This window comes from Melospiza georgiana, chromosome 27 (genome assembly GCF_028018845.1).
Source record: "Melospiza georgiana isolate bMelGeo1 chromosome 27, bMelGeo1.pri, whole genome shotgun sequence".
Taxonomy (NCBI): Eukaryota; Metazoa; Chordata; class Aves; order Passeriformes; family Passerellidae; genus Melospiza; species Melospiza georgiana.
The window spans coordinates 3,949,939-3,966,616 of NC_080456.1; the positions used below are offsets into that span (position 1 = coordinate 3,949,939).

Sequence of the window (16,678 nt, forward strand, 5' to 3'; positions counted from 1 at the left end):
TTGCGCCCAATAATTTAATTAGGCGCCGCATATTTATTTCCATGCGTTCATTTTAGCTGTCCCCGGCTCTGTGTGCATGCAGAAATTCATCCTGAGCCTGCTGCTCATAAAATGCAGCTCGCTTGGAGCAATAATTCGATTCCTGTGCTCAGGGAGTTACCCCAGTGAGTCAAAGATTTCGAGATAGCCCCACCCTCCCCAACTTCCCGAACGCTCACACTGCAGCCACTTTCCCTTTGCCAGACCCACACAGGCTGCTTGAGCAGCCCAAATCCCGAGGGGCAATCCCAACCTCCTGCCTGCCCTGAAAATTGGGAAATAAAGCCAGGGCAGCCCTAAAGCCCTTGAAATATCGGGTGTGTGTAACAGAGGGCTGTTTAACAGCCCTCCTTCCCAACCTGCCTTCTTGCAGAGGTGCTCCCTGCCTTCGGTACAAAGAAAAGGGATTTCAGGGGGAGCTGGGAGGTGTTTCTGGCAATCTTTGTGGCTGTGGGTGCCCGGATACCTTTAATTCCTGAGCGTCCGTGCGGTGCTCAGCCTAACAAAGAAACCCGCCTGCATTTATCGCTGTGTTTTTCGTGAGGTGCTTCCTCTCCTGCACAGCCAGAACCACCTCCTGTTCTGTTCCCGCAAGCACCTTTTGAAGGCTGGGTGGGTTCAGGTATCAGACATCACCGTCCCCAAGGTTTGGGGCAAAGGGAGGGTCTGGGGGTGAGGCGTGAGCTCGGTTTTGGGGCTACCTGTGCCCTGCATTGTGCGGAGCATCCCTGGGAAAGGCAGCGCTCAGCTCCTAAAGCACAATGCAGATTTAGTCGTCATCTTTGTCGCTCCCCCCGCGCCCCCCCTGCTCCACTCCCCGCTGATGTTAACTGTCTGTATTATTATTTATTGTTATCAGGGGATTTGGTTTGATCAATGAAGTGTATATGCGTCTGACGGACATTCGGGGAGGAAATGCTTGCGGAATGAGTAACATGTCTGCAGTGGAGGGTGTGTGAGAGGGAGGGAGAGAGAGAGAGAGGGAGAGAGGGAGCATCGCTACTAGAAGCATTGACTGATGAGTTCATTTTAAAATCCAAGGGCATATAGCTGGTAAATTAGCACATATTGCAAATATAGTCTGGTGCGAGAGGCAGCGGCGCTGCCATTGAGCGCAGGGGTGGGTGTGCAGGGGAAGGGGGGGGTCGAGGAGAGGAGCTTGTCAGCTCGAAAGTCATCACGGGCATGAGCCAGGCAGTCTGCCTGCCTCGCTGCGGGCGCGGGGCGTGCGATTTCCACGGGCGGCTGCCCGGGGGGAGCGGGGGGCACCGCCAGAGCCGGCGCTGGGTTTATTGTTTTAAAATCCACCGCCGGCCGCGGGGATGGAGGAGAAGGAGGGGTGCGGCCCCTCTGCTCCCCCTTTGAGCCCCCCGAACCCCCTGGGCAAGGAGGAGGGTGCCGGTGGTACCCGGGATGCGCAGGGGATGCGCCGGAGGGTTTCTGGCGGCGGCTTGAGGGATTATTGGGAAGGGTGACCGGCAGCGGAGTGTGTGAGAGAGAGTGTGAGAGTGCGCGGGGGGAGCCGGGTCCTTATTCTGTTAAAGATTTAAGTAGGCATGCAAGGAATCTCTAGGATAGTTGGCAAAGGGCGAGGGTGGGGAGCGGGGGGGAAGGATCCAAAAGAGTCTGTAACCAGACACTGAAGCTTTCCAGGAGTGAGAGTGTGTGAGAGGGAAGGAGACAGAGCGAGAGGAAGAGAGGGGGCAGTGTGGTCTAGTACATTTTCATCTGGTCGTTGATTTGAGCCTGATGCTTGCTGTCCCTCAACAGCCTCCCTTGCCTGGATTTTTTCTTTCCCCCTCTCCTCTCCTTTCCCTTCTAATTCATCGAAGCCTAGGGGAGCCAGGAAAGATTAAATGTGCTTTCGAAAAGGCAGCCACTTCATGCAGCTATGTCTGCTTCCCCCCCACACCCCCCAGCCACCCCCCCACTCCCCCTTTTTGAAATAAAAAAAAAAAAAAAGAGAGAGAGAGAGGGGGAGACAGAGAGGGGGAGAAGGAAGGAGGAGGAAGAGGAGGACTATAGTTTAATGATGTCGGGACTGGCTGATCCAGAAGGAGGAAAAAAAAAAAAGGGGGGCGAAAAAAAAAAAAAAGAAAATATTTGAGCTCCTGGACGAGGAAGGACTTTGGTGAATGGGCTCAGACTCCTGAGGTGAGAAAAAGACGGAGTGAATGATGATGATGATGATGATGATGATGGTTCCGTAATGGTGCCTGTTACCGCTGCCCCGGGCGGGCGGCGGCGGGGCCGGGGCCGGGGGGGACCTGCCGTGGGCAGCGCCGGATATTTTGCATTTTTAACCTCGGGCCCTCCGGAACGTTTCGGCTTCTCGCCGCTCACGCCGCCGGGCCTGAAGCGGTTCCAGAGCTGGGTGGAGGGTGCGGATCCGTATTATTTATTTGGGCGGGGGGGGGTGGGGGGGGGGGGAAAGAGGGAGGAAAGGGAGGGAGGGAGGGAAGGGGGAGAAGAGCGGAGGGAAGGAGGTGGCAAGCTGGGGACGAAATCCTGCTCTGGGTTATGGCCGGCGTAAATTTCCATTGGCTGGGGGTGCACAAGGTGCTCGGAGAGAGGAGTCGGTGCAGGATGGAGTCCCTTTGTGTGTGTGCGTGTGTGTGTGTGTGTGCTGTGTGTGCACCCTCCTCTCCCGGGCGAGCGCCTTTTTCTCCAGGTTTTCCTTTGAAGCCCCGGCCGGCGGCTGGCAGGGGAGGGCGGCCGGGGCTGCGGCGCTGCTGCCCGCGCCCTTCCTCCCTCCTCCTCCTCCTCCTCCTCCTCCACCTCCTCCTCCTCCTCCTCCTCCTCCTCCCCGCTGACAGTCTGGGGCTCGCTCCGGCACCGGGCTGGCCCCGGCTCCCGCAGCCCCCCAGCCCCGTCTCTTCATCATAATAATAATAACAACAGCGGCGGCGGCGGCGGCATTGCCGGGCAGCGCGGAGGGCGGCGGGCGACAGGAGCTGCGGAGGAATTCGGTTCCTTTTCCTTTCCTCCCCCCACCCCCCTCACCCCAACCCCAACCGACCCCCCCACCACCACCCCCTTTTTTTTTTATTTTATTGCCATATTTATTTTCTTTTTAAGGCAGAAAAAGAGAGCTAGGAAAAAAAAAAAAAAAAAAAGAAAGAAAGAAAGAAAGAGAGAGAGAGAAAGAGAGAGAGAGAGAGAAAGATGTTTTAAAAACGCAAGCGGCTTGCCCAGCTGCACACACCCGCCCTCCCTCGGCCGCTCCCTCCCTCCCTCCCTCGCTGGCTGCGCACACAGCGCCCGCTCGCCGCCGCTCGGGTGTCAGAGCCCGCCGGGCACGCCGCCTGCAGCGGGCACTGCCCCGGCCCCCCCGGAGCCCAGCGGAGCCTCCCCCGCCGGCCAAGGGTGAGTTCGTACCTGCTGCTGCGGCGGCTCGGGGCTCCCCTCCGTCCATCCATCCCTCCATCCATCCCTCCATCCCTCCATCCATCCATGCCCGGGGCCGCGGAGGGGGCGGGGAGGCAGCGCCTCGCTGCTGCTGCTGCCGCTGCGCGCTTTGTGCCAGCGGCCGGGAGCGAGCCTGCGGATGGATCGCCGCTCTTATTTCTGCATTCCTTCTCGTTGAAACAATGAAAATAATTCCGTCACTGCCCCAAACTTCCTCTTCGTTATTTAAATGCGGAGGCTTTTTGGTGTATTTGTCGCAAGCGACCTTGTTGGGAGCTGGAAGGAACCTGCCGCGCCATGTCATTATTATTTTTTTTTTTTTTTTTTTTTGTGTGTGAACGATTAAAAATGGAATGTATTCTCTCAACAGAGGGTCCTTAGAGAAGCTCTTTCCTTCCACCTGTGTGTCCTGTTTTGTAATCTTGAGCCATGAATTGAACTTGCCTGCTACTCTTTTCCTCTTTCTCCTTTTGATCTTTTTTTTTTTTTTATGATTATTATTTTTTGATCCCCGTTGGTTTTGGTATTTTAATTTTTTTTTAAATTTTTTTTTTCTTTTTTGCAAGGACTAGTTTGTTGCGCCCCTCTCAATCCCTGAGACCCTAACTTGTGATGTTTAGCTTTTAAATCCACGGGTTAGGCTCTTGGGAGCTGTGAGTTGTGCTTTGACATCTTTATTTTATTTTAGAAATATATCCTCTCTCTATGTGTATACGTGTGAGCGCGGGTGTGTATATTTAGAGCCGTATACACACACATACAATAGTGTTTAGAGAACTTTTAAGGAAAAAATAAGTGTATTTCTCCTCCTTAGCCTCCATCTGCTGATGCAGGGCGGTGGTTATGGCCATTTTCTGTATAAAAATCAAATTAAATCAGCGTTCGGAGCGCTGAGATTTTTTTTTTTTAATATTTTTTTTTCTTTTTTTAATGTGTGTGTATATATTCACGAGATAATTTTCCAGATATGGGGGTGTATGTGTGTACACACAGAGTGATTATTATATATGCGGGTGTAGATAAGATATACATGATATGGCTGCATGTAAATACAGTTCTTGAGGTGTGCGTGGCGATCCACAGACCTATTAATTCATCCAAGCAAATAAACCCATAAATACAGATATTCCAATATGGAGGAATATTAAATCACCGTGGTAAAACAATGAAAACAGGGAGATTTTTTTTTTTTTTTTTTTTTTTTGGCTGCATAGAGCATCTGAATTTTGATTTTTTGATGGTTTTTTTTTTTGCCTTCCCCCCCTTTTCTTGAGAGCAACACAGAGTACCCTGAGAGCGTAACAGTAACAGCTCGGTACATTGGTGCTTGACCTCAGCTGAAATCCCAGCATGCCTCATGCTTCCAAGTTTAAAACTGAACGATTAATCTTGGAAATGTGCTCTATGGACACACCAAAGGGGGAGAAAAAAAAAAAAAGGATAAAATATTAATTAAAAAAAAAATAAAAAGCCAGCAGACGGGTTGGATTTTGTAGGTTGGGAAAAATAAACTGCAGAATAAAATGGCTGCGTGTATTGCTGGTTGGAAAGTGAAAAGAAATGCTGAAGTTTTCTTTGAGTCCTTTTCTAGAACTTCCAGCTTTGCTGCTTTTCCGGGCAATATGATCTGTAAATGATGAATCAGAAATGTTTGAAATGTTTCCTGCTGCTGCTGTTTTTTTCTTTATTAGTTTTTTTTTTTTTTATGTTGCTGTAAAATTAATTATGGTTGGAACTGTATTTCTTATCTCTGTTCTGCAAGGCAATTTCTAATGAAGTTACTGTACCTTGTTATGGCACCCAATTGCTGTTTGATATTTGAATGCAAATGCTTGAACTTAAAACGATGCACCAGAAATTCATTGCCGGTGTAACATTTTGGTATTTCAGAGCTTTAGGATACGTTTGCTGCTTCCTGTTGTTTAACAGTTATTGAACTGGAAAAGGTTGCTCGTTTCATTTTGATTTTTTTATTTTTTAAATGAATTTTCGCTGCTTTTTCTTGCCGTTGTAATTACACTGGAGCGTTTTACCTCCGGAAAAAAAAAAATGCCAAGAAAGCCTTGTCCTTCTCAATTTCTATATCATTCCAAACCTTTTTTAATTCCGCGTTTATTTTCTGGCACCTCCTTGGTAACCGCATTTATTTTCTGTTACCTGTTGTAAATTACAACACAGAGCGCTGGCTCCTTGCGCCTTTATCCAGCCATTACCACACCCGCAAAAAAATTCGCTTTTTCGGGTGTTCTTTTGACCCTTTCCCGATGCTTTTAACCTCAATTTTTTTTTTCCCCAGGAGGGAATGGGGGAGCGCTTTGTCTGCGGGGCTGGGATGAGTCCTCCGCGCATCCTCCGCGTATCCTCCGCGTATCCCCCGCGTATCCTCCGTGTATCCCCCGCGCATCTCTGCGCATCCCGCGCATCTCGAGGGGGGTCCCCGCGTTGGGACCCTCTCCCTCAATGTCCCCGCTGTGCCCCCTCCCCGGGGGTCGCCATTGTGTCCGCGCTGCTTGCGCGCTGCGGGGCGGGGGTTGCGCGGGGCTGCGGCAAAACAATGGGCGGGGATGGGGAGAGGGGGGAAAGGGGGAGAAGAGGGAGAAGGGGGAGGACGGAGCCCGCGGAGGATCCGCGCCCCTGCGCGGCTCCGCTCGCTCCCGGCCCAGACGCATCAATTTAAAGGGACAGAGCGGCGGCGGCAGCGCGCAGAGCTGCGCCCCCCCCCCCCCTAAAAAAAATAATAAATAAAAATGAGCGGAAGGCATGGAAAATAAGATGGAAAATAAGACGGAATAGAAGAGGGGAGGGAGAATTTTGCGCTGCTCCCCAGGGTGGTTTTTCAGGGGGGGAAAGCGAGGAGAAAAGGCTGGAATAGAATGGTGTCTCCCCCCCCTCCGCGCAATCCTTTCCCTTCTCCTTTCGCTGCAGAATTCCCGGCGCAGAAATTCCGGGCAGGTTCAGGATTTCAGCCCGGAGCTGCAGAAATGTCAGCGCTGCTAAAAGTCAGAAAATCAGAAATCCCCGGCCGGAATCGTCTCTGTTCGAGCAGACGGAGCTCGATCCTGAGCGATTCCTGCAGCGATTTTTACCTTCTGCAGACAAAAGGAGGGATATTGCACTCGGGGTTTATTTTTTGTGGATTTCTTCTCTTGGTGTTACAGAGTTTTTCTAACAACAATTTCATCAGTTTCCATTATTTTATGTTTTCATTCTGAAAAAAAAAGAAACACCCGAATTTGTGGACAAAAAGACGATTTTTTTCTCTTACAAGGAAAATGGAAGAGAAAATATTAGACATTAATTTAATCAATAAATAAAATAAGTGACAAAGATTCTTCAATAAGTGAAGAATTCTTCAATAAGAATTGAAGATCTTTTTCAATAAGACTAATTTTCAATAAGACTAATAATACTAAAATAAAAACCACCACTCTGGAATAAGTTTCAATTAATATGCTGCCACTATATTTAATATAACACATTGCTAAACATTCTGTGCAATATGTGATGCAAATAATTAAGAAGGAGAAAGAGAAGCAAATGAGGCGTGGGATTTTTAAAAATATAGTTATTTAAAAAAAAAATATTGTAGATTTTGCAAAACTCTGTGTCTGGGAGTTTTGTCTGGAGCTCTGAGCTCGGTGACTTTGACCTCGTTGTGGCCGAGTTGGAACTTGCTCTCCCAAGTTGAAAGGCGCAGGGTTTGGCGGCAGGAAAAGGTAAAAATAAAAGCTCCGAGGCATTCTGCAGTTTGCCATTGTTGCTCTTTTTATTTCCAGGGGTTTAACAGGACCTGAAGTTGCACGGTGCTGCAGCTACAAAAAAAAAAAAAAAAAAGAGGAAAAAAAGGAGAATACTTTTATTGCCTTTCTTCCCTGAATCACTTCCAAGGTGCTTAAGGATTTATTGGGCCAGATAGCAAATTGCAGCTGAGATGCTGTGCAGTGGCCAGTGCTGATTAGATGATTGATTAATTCCTGATCGATTTCTGATTCCCAACCTGAATCACATTATAAATGCTCGATATTAAAATGCAGTTTGTGCCGAAATCTGATTGCAGGAGCCAGTTGGAAATACCACAATATTCCTAATTTTTGTTATATTTTTTAACCCTTTAAGGAAGTGCTTGGTTGTTCCTCAGTGCTTTAGAGCCATGAAATGCTTGTTCGCAGGAGGTTTGTGGAAATACCACAATGTTCCTATTTTTTTGTTGGATTTTTTAACCCTTTAAGGAAGTGCTTGGTTGTTCCTCAGTGCTTTAGAGCCATGAAATTCTTGTTCACAGGAGGTTTGTGGAAATACCACAATATTCCCATTTTTTGTTATGTTTTTTAACCCTTTAAGGAAGTGCTTGGTTGTTCCTCAGTGCTTTAGAGCCATGAAATGCTTGTTCGCAGGAGGTTTGTGGAAATACCACAATATTCCTATTTTTTTGTTATATTTTTTAACCCTTTGAGGAAGTGCTTGGCCGTACCTCAGTGCTTAGAGCCATGAAATTCTTGTTCACAGGAGGTTTGTGGAAATTGCACAATATTCCCATTTTTTGTTGGATTTTTTTAACCCTTTGAGGAAGTGCTTGGCCATACCTCAGTGCTTAGAGCCATGAAATTCTTGTTCACAGGAGGTTTGTGCACAATCCCTGGAATAACACGAGACAATTCCCAGAGCACAAACTCCACGTCCACCTGCACCTCCAACCGCTGCCAAACCGCTTTTAATTTTGATTTTTTCCTGCTTTTTCCGCCCTAAATTCTGCTCCCTCCTGCACGAGGAGGGAGGAGGGTTGAGGAGTTCAAGGCGTGGGCTTCCCAAAGGTACAATCCCAGTTCTGCACACGGGGCTGGAGCTCGGGGAGAGCGGCCTCGGTGCCAACTGTGCCGCATTCCTGCTGCCCTGCCTTTTTCCCAGGGCTCCCAAGGAAAGAGCATCCCAGTTCCTCCTCGCTCTTGGGAACACACACATTGTTTCAATAATCCAGGCAATAAATGCTAATTAGTAATGCTTAAGGACCCTACCAGTCGGAGTAATTATCATAATTTACCTCTTCCTCGGTAAAAAAAAAAAAAAAAAAAAAAATGTTTTTTGCAGATTTTTTTATTTTTTAAAATTTTTTTTTCCAAATGGTGTTTTCTCCCTTTTTTTTTTTCTCTCGTTGGATTAGCAATAAATATCTAGACACGGGTACGGGGAGCTGGAGCTGAGCATGTGTAAAAGATTTTCCCACACGTCAAAATTTCTTTAAAACCTGAAATTTTTTTTTTCCCTTGGCCTCCCCTGTGCGCTCTCCCCTCCTTCCCCAGCAGCACCAAAAACCACTTGCAGAGGGAGAACAAAGGAAATCAGCAACTCCAAAGGCATCATTAACTATGAGGAGCAACAGCAAGACAGAGTGTGATATGACAACATATTTTATGGCACAAAAGTAGAGATAATTAAATAATTCAGTGGTATTCTTAGCTAATTAGCACAAAGATCTTTCAGAAGCCATCAAGAAAATGGATCTCATCAAACCTAATAGCACGTGGGCTTTCCCCAAGATCCTGAGTTTTCCAGTCTCGCTGCTGCTTCCCCACCTGATCCTGTAACACCAAAAGGGTTGCACAATTTAATTGGGCTCTTCCTCAAGATAATATTTTCCATGGAAGGGGATCAGGTATTCAGAGGAAATGAATATGCATAGCTGGAATTTTCAATATTAGTCAATAGCGGAGGAGAAGCCAGATCTCTTACGAGGGATCCATTTGAAAGATTCAATTTTCCGCCTCTCTTGGGTTCATTGGGGTGGAGCTGGCATTTGGAGCTGCTGGAGTCCAGGACCTTTTTATTTCATAATTTATATTAATTGGGGTTCTGGATTGGCTGGTTTCAGCTTTTCTTGGGCATTGAGAAATGTGTGGCCAAGTCCAGAGGAGGTTTGGGACCTCTGGTTTAACCTGGGCTCTCATTCCAAGTTCAAAACCAAACTGGGAAAAGCTCCATCATCATCTGTGGAGTTGTTTTAGGTCTTCAGTAGGATGGCTACAACTCTCATGGCATGAAAATGTATTTTTTTCCTTTGGATTCATGAATTTTTTACCTGGAATCAGTGGCTGATGGTGCTGAGCTCAATCCAGGTTGGCAATCCACAGATCCATGGGCGAGGATTGCAGGGCATTGATCCTTCCTGGCAAACTCAGCGAGGCACGTTCTCAGTAATTAGGTGCATCAAATATTGCTCAGAATATCTCTCTGTATTATTCAGAATATCTCATTACGCTCCTTTGATCCGAATGCACCCCCAAGTTCACGAGAGGCGTTTGCAAATCCCATTCTCTGCCTCTGTGTTTGATTATTTGGGGTTCCTTTTCCCTCTGCCAAACAAAGGAATGCCTGAAAATTTGACTTTGCCAGCCAACTAAAAATCTCCTGCTTTAAATACCAGAAGGGGATGTGCATCAGTCTGGGATTCAGCAATAATTCTGGTTTTCACCCTGGGCCCAGACTGAATTTTCCTCCTGTGTTACAGTTTTGGTGCTTTTCACTCCGTGGATACCCACACAAGTTCTGCAGTGGGGTAAGATTTGACAGTTTGGGATTGTGGTTATGCATGGAGGGGAAAAACCTGAAATTGTCCCTAGAAAATGGAAATGGATTTTTCCCTGCCCAAAAAGAGGTGGAGACTTGTTTGTAGAAGGTAAAAGGAGGGAATAGGAGAGGAAAAGGCACCCAAAAGTGCTTTGGGCAAGGGAGCAAAGCACACCAAGATATTTCTGTCTCATGGTTTACAGGGCTGCTGTTCTTTAAGCAGAAATTCTTCCTTTCTGGAAATTTCTGGTTGGGAATGAGGTTCTGACATGCCTGGTGTACCCCACATGTAACAATGAAGCCCATGGTACTTCTGTGAAAAAGTAATTTATTTTTTCTCTTCTGTTTTTCTGTCGTTCACCCAATGCTCCGGCTCTGTGTTTGAATATATGAGGGCATTCCAGCATTCCAACCAATTAAAAAAAAAAAAAAAAACAAAGTATAATTTTATAATTTCCAAGATGAGAGAGGAATCTCTGCTTTCCTTGGTGAGCCTGCCTGCAATTGTTTTCCTTTAACAGCTCTTCCCACACTGCAGTCAATGAATCTCTAATCTCCTGGACTGAAATGTCTGACACTTCCAGCATCGTTTCTTTGCTGCCTCGGCTCGCAGAGCTCCACCTACAGCAGTGTCTCAGCAGTGGGCTGCTGGTGGATCTGAGAGAAATGTCTGGTTTTTTTGGGGTGGGAGGGATGGATGGATGGATGGAGGGATGAGCAGGGGCTCTGCTGTGCTCTGTGTGCCTCTCACACCACCCTTCCAGCCAGGACCTGAGGGACGAGGAGTGGATGAGCTCTGGCTGGATAAATTGAGTTTATTCCACGGCCGCTCTCACCAAACACCAGCACTGAGCCAGCCCCGGTGCTCTGTGCTGCTGCACCCCTCTGGAAGGAGGGCAGCAGGGCGAGGAGGAGAAGCTCAGCTCTGAGAGAAGTCTCCAAACTGCTCCCCAAGAAGCTGAACTGTCCCTGGAAGCTGGGCCTGGTGCTCCCAGGTCATTCCACCCTTCCCACCCGAGTGCCCTGCTGGCGGCTTCGCTCTGAGGATGGATTCTGCAAGAAATGCTGAGAAACATCACAAATGCTGAGGGTTGAGAGGAGTCCTCTCCGTGCACGGACTCCTTTGTGGATAAAGTCACGCTCACCTGGATCCCAGCTCCTCCAGAACCACCAGGTGCGGGGAAGGATCCCAAATTCACCACCAGTGGACTTTGGTTTGGCTTTGGTGTGCTTGTGTCATGTCTGAACGTGCAAAGATCTTGGTTTTCCACAAGGAATGCAGTAAACGGCACCTCTGTCAATCAGTCACTCCGAGTGTGTTTGTCTCTTTTGCTCACCCCTCTCTCCCCTTCCCGCCAGGGCTTGCAGAGCATCTCCCTCCCTGCGTGGAGGGCTTGGGGCTGGGGTCTGAATGCCAGCTTGGGAGCAGGGTTGGTGGGCTCCTGGAGCACCTCACACACCAGATCTGCCTTTCCATTGAGTTGTGTTTTCACTCCACCAGCGTCTGCTTGTTGAAGGCCCCAATAGGGAAAAAAAAAGTCCTGAAATCTGGATTTTTCTCTGCCCTGTTTGATGGATAATTCAGAGATAACAGCACAGTTTTAATTCCTGTTCTCCTTCATCCCCCTTTGCTCTTTTTCACACTTCTGTGTGTAGTTTTGGGGGATAATGTGGATTTTGGAAGATGCTGCAGCAAAACTGTAGCAGGAGGCAAGCCCTGGTTTGAATTAGTGGTGCCCTTCTTGGTGTCTTCACATCAGCATCCAATTCCTGTAGGAATATATGAACAGACAGCTTAAAAACAGAGATCAAAACCCAGAAAAAACAACATTTTGGTTCAATTGCTAGAATTATTCAACAAGGAGCTGAAGCCCTTCCTCAGGCAGGGAAATGCTCCATTTTTTTAAGCCATGGCACTGTAAAGGAAAATAAAATTGCTCCTAAAATTGCAAATAAAAAGTTCCCCCGCCTCTATTTTGGGACGTTTTAGGAGGAATTTTCCCCAGATTCCAGCCCACCAAAGCACAGCCTCTGTCTGTTTTCCGGAGGAGCTGTGCAGGTGTGAATTCCCTGGGAGAGGGGAGGCAGAAGCAAAGGCTCCAGCAGCTCTTTGTCCTGAGGGATCTGTCCCAGTCCCTGGGACGGGGGGGAGGCGTTTCCACATTTATCTCTTCAGCTGAGATACGAAACCAAGGTCTCCTCTCTTGCTCAGGGACAGATGTCGAGGGAGAAGTTTTGTTCCTTTGGCACATGCTGTGTGAAACCTCCCCTCCTTATTTAAAAAAAAAAAAAAAAAAAAAGAAATCTCATTTTTGGTTTCAATACTCCAAAAGAGACAACAAAGCTGTCATCTCAGGAATAATAATAAAAAAAAAAAAAAACCAAAATATTCTGAATTCCTCTGCAGGTTGGGATGGATGAGGCTGCTGGAAAACAACACATTGTTCTAAAACAAAGCTAAAAATTCTATATTTTAGAAATATCTGAGTGTGTGAAACCTTCCCTTCTTATTAAAAAAAAAAAAAAAAAGAATGCCCATTTTTTTGTTTCAATATCCCAAAAAGAAACAACGATTAAATTTAAAAAAATGACAAAATATTCTGGGAATTGTTTGATCCTCTGCAGGTTGGGGTGGATGAGGCTGCTGGAAAACAACACATTGTTCTAAAACACATCTAAGAAATTTATGTCTTAGAAATATCTGAGTGTGTTTTGTTCACGTGTGATGGCCCCTCATATAATAATAATAATAATAATAATAATAATAATAATAATAATAATAATAATAATAATAATAATAATAATAATAATAATAATAATAATAATAATAATAATAATAATAGTAATGATGATGATGATGATGATGATGATGATGATGATGATGATGATGATGATGATGATGATGATGATGATGCAGCCCTTCCACAGCAGCTTCACCTGTGGAGCTCCAGCCCCTTTCTGCAGAGTTGATTTTCTGTTTTTCTGCAGAGGCCTCAATTGACTCTCACAGGTGCCTTTGTGAGGTGGGTATGGAAATGTTCCTGATCCTGACCCTGATCCCCACAGGAGGAGAATCCCACCCCTCACTTTTGCCACTTTTAACTTTGATTTTCCTGATTACACGGAGTAAGATTATTGATTTTCGAACCCAGCTATTGAAAATATTCATCAAGCACAGTAGTATCAAATATAATCTGGTTTAATGGGTTCTTTTAGGGTTTTTTTTTTTTTAATCTGTTTTTAATGGGTTCTTTTAGGGTTTAATGGGTTATTTTAAGGATTTTTAAATATATTTTTTCCTCCTGAACATGAGAAGGGAGACTGGCTTTCCATGCTTTGCAGAAGGCCAGGGATATTATTATTATTATTATTATTATTATTATTATTATTATTATTATTATTATTATTATTATTATTATTATTATTATTATTATTTTTGTGGGGTGAGGAAGCGCTGAACACCTCTGAAAACCAACCCAAACCTAAAAGCACTGATTAGAAAGTTTGGCTTAAGCATTTTGCCTGAGATGGCAGGGCTGATAATTGGATTTCAGCTCGCTGAGCCCCAGTCCATTACCGCAGCTATAAATCACTCGCTCCCCTAATGCAGCCTCACTTTTCAAATATTTCCTTTACAGCCTTTTCCATCTGTGCCTCTGAAGACACCTCCAGTGGAGGTAATGCAGTGGGGGGATGAAGCTGGGCCCTCAGCAGCTCTGAGTGCAAATAAAAAGCTCCCCAGCCTCTATTTTTGGGACATTTTAGGAGGAATTTTCCCCAGATTCCAGTCCACCAAAGTTCCCACCCTCCAAGGAGTTTTTGGGGGTGTTTGGAGCTGAGTGTGCTGCATTTGGCACAGCTTTTAGGAAGGATTTTCCTCTGTTAGCTGATTTTCCTCTGTTAACTCAAAATTGTGGAAAAATTTTCGCAATTTTTTTTTGCCCAGGTAAATCTTGGCTTAATCGGGACTTCTTGAGGTGCTCAGGTTGTTCTGACCTCAAGATTCATCAGCTGAGAAAGTCCTGCTTTATTTATTTATTTTTTTAAAATAGATCACGATAAACCCCTCACTCTGCACATATTTTCCTTTATCATTAATTTCTGCCTCACACACAGCCAGGCCTCAGTGTAGATAAATCCAGCAGCAGGGAGCTGGGGCTGGGAATGTCAGGATCAGGGAATTAATTAATAAACCCTGTGGAATAAAGCACAGGGTTTGCCATGGGAAGCTCTGGCTCTTTTGGGATCTCTGCTCCATCTCCACCACTGACTGCAGAATTACCTTCAAGGTAATTTTTATATTTTTAATATCTATTTTAAATTTATTCTTATATATTTTATATATTTTATATACATATATTATTATATATTATATATTACATATTATATATTATATATTACATATTATACATTATATATAATATATAATATATAATATATAATATATAATATATAATATATTATATATTATATATTATATATTATATGTTATATATTATATATTATATATTATATGTTATATATTATATATTATACATTATATATTATATTGTATTATTTTTATAATTTTATATTTCATTTAAATCTCGCCCAGCCTAGAGGGGTTTGGAAGCTGCACCTGGGGGATTATCCAGGAGGGCAATTCCATGAGGGAATTTCTGATTTGGATAGCAGCCTGCCCCTATTTTTACATCACATGGGCCAGAAAATCCTTTCATATATTTTCCTTTCAGCTTTTCCCTGTTTGCTGCTAGAACAGAAGACAAAGGTAACAGCTCTCTCACGATTAGTAATATCTAAGCAATTAATCCCTGAAATCCTCAGCATTGGTGGTGCCTTCATAAACCCAAAACATTATTACTACTAGAGGAGATGCAAAAATAGAATTTTTTAAAAGAATGAGCGCTTAAACCTGCTCTTTCCTATTTTTAATTTTTTTTTCTGAATTTTGGCTTTTTCTGCTGCCTTCAGAGCCTTCCTAAGGGCTGGGCTTTGGTGGATTCAGAACCCACACATGCACTGGGAGGAATTCCTTCCTGAGCTGACCCTCATTCATTGTCAGAGTTGTCCTCTTATTTACTACTAGAGGAGATGCAAAAATAGAGATTTTTAAAACAATGAGCACTTAACCCAGCTCTTTTCTATCTTTAAATTAATTTTTATCTGAACTTTGGCTTTTTTTCTCTTTCTGCTGCCTTCAGAACCTTCTTAAGAGCAGGGCTTCGGTGGGTTCAGAACCCACACATGCCCTGGGAGGAATTCTTTCCTGAGCTGACCCTAATTCATTGTCAGAATTGCGCCAGAATTGTCCTCTATTTACTACTAGAGGAGATGCAAAATTAGAGATTTTTTAAAACAACGAGCACTTAAACCTGCTCTTTTCTATCTCTAAATGATTTATTTTCTTTCTGAATTTTGGCTTTTGCTCTCTATTTGCTGCCTTCGGAGCTTTCCCAAGAGCTGGATTTCGGTGGGTTCAGAGCCCACACATGCCCTGGGAGGAATTCTTTCCCGAGCTGACCCTAATTCATTGTCAGGGTCGCGCCGGGCATCGCTGTGACCCGGGGACAGCCGGATCAGATGTTAAAGCTCTGAACCCAGGGCTCAGCAGCAGGAGGGCTCGTTCCTGCTGGGATCAGCCCAGACATTTTTTTATCCATATCAAGAGGAAGTTTGGAACTAGATTTAATCTGTTTCCCAGAAGCTGCTGGTGCTTTCATGTGAAATGAAGAGTTTGCTGTCAAAAAAAAGCAAAATTTTTGAGCCACCGGGGCCCTTTGCCTGATTTTGTCCCGAGGAATTGAAGCGGTTTTAGTAGGGTGGCCGCAATGTTAATGCCCTCCTTCCAATACACATCTCGAATTCCCTTCCCACCTAAACACGCCCTCAGCCCTTGCTTAGGAACACAAAAAAAGGAGAATTAGGCCACACCTGAGCACTCAGCGCTCCTAAAGTGACCCAGCTGAGTAAACCAAAGGGATTGCAACAAGCCTTTCATCTCCTAATGGGATCCCTTTGTGTTGATTTTAGCACTTTCTCCTCTTGGCCGAATTAAAGAATCCACTGCTCTAACGCGAACCTTTCATTGTTGTGCCACGTTATTCATGAATTATTCCAGTTTCAGGGCTATTCATGAATTATTCCAGTTTCAGGGTTATTTTTGCTTTGGCTCTGTGCCTTATCCTAAAATATTCGTCAAACAAAAGACAGGAGCATCTTTTTTTCCCACTTCCTGTCTGTCTGTCTGTCTGTCTGTCTGGAGCCGTGGGTCCAGCAGCTTCCAGCTTGGAGGATCCACCTGATAATTTACGAGGATGGGATGGTGTGAATCAAGAACTTGGCAGCCAGAGGCTTGCATGTGTTCTAGTCCTGCTCCTCATAAATTGTCATTGCTGACCCATCCCTGCAGAATGTGGGAACACCAAAATCCGAGTTTAAAATCTCTCTAAACTGCAGGCAAAATTCGGGTTTGGTTTGTCCTGCCAGCCTATCTCTCTCTCAGAAGATTCAGCAGAGGGTGTTAAGAACTTGGTCTCACCTTTGGTGAATAAAATCTTGTGACATTCAGACCTCCACTTAAAAAGAGCAGAACACAGAGGTAACATCAGAACCACGAGAGAAGGGAAATTCCCCTCAATAAAAACCAGATCAGGCCATCTAATATTGCACA

The 16,678-nt window shown here is 45.2% G+C and overlaps 1 long non-coding RNA gene across 1 annotated transcript; it reads left to right on the forward strand.

Moving 5' to 3' along the window:
* The first annotated feature begins 7,279 nt into the window (after positions 1 to 7,279).
* Positions 7,280 to 11,316, forward strand: LOC131093961 (uncharacterized). Its single transcript, XR_009115640.1, has 2 exons — positions 7,280 to 7,732; positions 8,069 to 11,316. It is a non-coding gene; the product is annotated as an uncharacterized LOC131093961 (long non-coding RNA).
* The last annotated feature ends 5,362 nt before the right edge of the window (positions 11,317 to 16,678 follow it).